The sequence below is a fragment of the Gossypium hirsutum genome, chromosome D13 (assembly GCF_007990345.1).
Source record: "Gossypium hirsutum isolate 1008001.06 chromosome D13, Gossypium_hirsutum_v2.1, whole genome shotgun sequence".
Taxonomy (NCBI): Eukaryota; Viridiplantae; Streptophyta; class Magnoliopsida; order Malvales; family Malvaceae; genus Gossypium; species Gossypium hirsutum.
The window spans coordinates 51,975,824-51,979,569 of NC_053449.1; the positions used below are offsets into that span (position 1 = coordinate 51,975,824).

Genomic DNA, 3,746 nt, shown 5'->3' on the forward strand with positions numbered 1-3,746 from the left:
ACTCTTGGTCTAGTAAAGATGCATAACACTCTTAGATAATAGGGACAATAACAACGTCTTTTGGGATCGTCCAAAAACATTCCTACCTATGATATCTAATTAAAGGTCATATTTCCTTGCAAATAATCATCGATGGATCAAATCCTTTCTCTTGAATGAAGGTTTTTCGTTAAAGTTCTGCAAAATATTTTTCAACATTTGGGTTTGAAAAACTAGAAAGGTTTTGAACTGTTGAAAATTCCGGTTCATTAGTTCTTCAAACCTTTCTAGGAGTTATGGTGTTATTAAAGTACTAATGAAATATCAAGCTATTAATTTCAATGGAATAGTAAAAAGTTGAGTTAGGAACTCATAAACTCGTATAAGTCATTGGATTCCTCATAAAGTTTAGTTGTTGTTGTTCCTTTGGGTATTTCCCATCCTTCTCTTCACCTAATAAGATTGGAAGAAGAAAATTTTCTATTAAACTAAGAATGAGAAGTAAAAAGTGAGATTTAGGGTTTATGAAATTTGAAAGCTTCTGAGGGTGTTAAAGATTTAAGAAGTGTTTAAATCAGATTTAGCACACCAAGTTGCACAATCAGGTCAGGCTAACCCTACAAAAAATTGTAGCGATGTCGCGACACAGGGGTTTCGTGTCGTGACATCCCTATCAGATCGCTGATGTCATTACACCGGGATTCGATGTCGCAACACACCCTTAAATTTGATTGTGATTAATTGCCTTCTTGATTTAGGGTAGTCAAATTTGACACATCCTTAATCAATGTCACGACATCAAAGGCAATTTCGTACTTTTTTCATTCTACTCTCCATGTTGCGACATCAAACCTCCTGCGTTGCAAAATATTGTCCAATAAAATGCCTTCTAATGGTCTCTTACACGCTCACAAAGTACGTTAGCTCTCCCTTAGGTCTCATTCGGCCCTTAAGGTAAAAAAAAACTCAATTTGCACATTTTATTAAATTTAAGTAAAACTAAAGAAACTTAACTAAAATGTAATGAAAATACTTTTATTTAGGCTCATTAAGTGTTAAAACTAGTTTAATCTGTTACACCGAATTATGATAAATCATGTTGCAACACGAGGGTTCCATGTCGCGACATTGAAATAATTTTCTCAATTCTTTAATTCTGGACACGGGGTTGTCGTGTTGCAACACCGACTCTGTTTTAACCCAAATTTTCAATTCCCAAGATGTCTCGATCCCTATGAAACATAATTTTAGCACAAGTTAGAATCTAAACTAAGAAAATAGTTAAATATACAATAATATACATAAGATTAGAATTTATTTAAAGCTTGTCAAGTTTTACTATCGAATTCATCCGACAACTCTGATGACACTTTTTCACTTCCATTTCTCTCAGTATTAGTCCAGCGCCTGTCATGTCATTCCACATTCGTCCGTTTGTCCCTTTCCTCAGCCCTGCTCTTCGGACCTACATTATTCACATAAAATACCCTTCTTGATTCAAGGTAGTCAAATTTAAGGATTGCTATCTTATTACAATGTTCCCCTAATTTCCTTCTACCTTCCTCTCTCTATTGGTGACCACTCTTAAAAGTTTCGGTCTCACCATTGATTTTCATTGTTAATTCATTTTTTTTCTGAATCAATAGTGGACCTTGACGTGGCTAGAAAAGGTCTACCTAGCAGAATTAGTATTTTTCGATCTTCTTCAAAGTCTATTGGGGTGATAAAGCTGCGCACTTTGACTAACACCTCTTTTAATACTCTTTTTGGATGCATTGAAGATCTATTAGCCAACTGTAGTGTTATTTTGGTATTCTTGAGGTCCCCTAACCCAAGATTTTTATAAATAGATAAAGGCATTAAATTAATGATAGCTCCTAGGTCACATAGAGATTTATTAAAATAAATGTTCCCTATCTCTATGGAAATAGTAAAACTTACCGAGTCTTTTAACTTTTGGGGAACCTATCTCAAAATAATGGCACTACAAGAAGTACTTATATTAGCTTTTTCACCTACCTTAATTTTCCTACGCCTAGACATAATTTCCTTTAAAAATTTAGCATACTTAGGAACTTTTTCAATTAATTCAATCAAAGGTAGTTTAATGTTTTGAAGAAGTTTAAAAAACTTAAAAACTCATCTTCATCTCATTTTTGTTTTTCCTCTAACCTTTAACGGAACGACTTTTTACAACGAAAGAATATTTAATTATCTCTTTTTCTGGTTCAACTGTTGTTGTAACTACTTCCTCTGACTCCGGTTCATCTTCAGCTTTTAGGGGTTCTTCTTGAAGATTATCAGTATTCTCTATATTTACCTCTAGATTTGGGTTCTCTAGACTATTTAGTACTTCGCCCGATCAGAGCATTATTGATTTCACATGCTTCTTCCCTTCTCTAAGAAGATTATTTGGTATTACTAGGAATACCTGTGCCAATTTGTCTTTTTATATCACCCATCAAGCCCATCAACTGGCTCATCTGGTCTTCAAGTTTAGTCAATGTTCTCATTGAGTTGGTGCACTTAGACTGCACTTGTTTCTCATCTGTTCTCATTGACTACATTTTTCCCTCGATTCTATCCAGACGTTGACCATATATAGTATGGTCATTCGAGTTGGCTCTTTCCTAATGTTTCTGTAAATAAGGAGGTTGATAATTAGTGTTTTTAATTTTGTTAGAACTATTACCTCCTCCTTGGTTTCCTCCCCAACTCAAGTTCGGGTGATCTCTCCATCCGGGATTGTATATATTCGAATAGGGATTTCCACCCCTATTTCTGATGTAGTTCACATCCTCGATAGGATTGTTAATATAGTGGAAGAGTGGTTTGTCTCCTCCATAGACAGACGATACATTCTTCTCAGCCTTTATTTGGTTAATTTTTTCCACTATTTGTTAATATCTACCATCCTCTTGGACAATCTTCACCGTAGATGGTCTTTGGCTATATGTATATCATTCAGTTGGCCATTGGCAGGAATTTATTGCCATACTTTCTATTAATTTTCACGTATCTTCCTACGTCCTGTTCATGAGGGCACCTCCTACTACTCCATCTAATCCTGATCTTGAATGCACATCTAACCCATTATAGAAAATTTGCAATCGTAATCATTTAGGAAAACCGTGGTGTAGGCATTTTTGAATTAGCATTTTAAAATGCTCACATGCATCACAAAAACTTTCCCCCTCTAACTGTTTTAACATCAAAATTTCCCTTCTTAGTTGGACCGTCTTTCTAATGGGGAAGAACTTTTGTAGGAATTTCTCTGCGGGTTCATCCCATGTCATGGTTGATCTTGGTGCCTGCGAATCTAGCCAAGAAAAGGTGTTATTGATTAATGCAAAGGGGAACAACCGAAGACGAATAGCGTCATCAGTGAACCCATTGTATCCACAGGTATCACAAAGCTGGAGGAACCATTTTAGATGCTGAGTCAGATCCTCTATCATTGTTTCGCAAAATTGAAAATTATTCCGGATCATCTGGATCAAGCTAGCTTAACCTCGAAATTATTGGTCGTGATGGCTAGCCTAGTTATACTCCCTTAAACCATATCCAGATTCGATAGCGTATACTCATTCAGATTCCTCTCGTTACGCGTCATATTTATATTTGCGAGTAGTTGTAGTGGTGGTGGTGGTGGATCTTCTAGATCGTTATTGTTAGCCTCATCGAATAGTAAATTCTCATGTGGTACATTGCCTACAGCAGGTGGTGGATTTTACATCTGCTACTACTATTTTTGTTGCTGTCGACGA

General features: G+C 35.9%; 1 non-coding gene across 1 annotated transcript; it reads left to right on the top strand.

The window, feature by feature from the left end:
* The first annotated feature begins 3,105 nt into the window (after positions 1-3,105).
* Positions 3,106-3,212, top strand: LOC121225919 (small nucleolar RNA R71). Its single transcript, XR_005923822.1, has one exon. It is a non-coding gene; the product is annotated as a small nucleolar RNA R71 (small nucleolar RNA).
* The last annotated feature ends 534 nt before the right edge of the window (positions 3,213-3,746 follow it).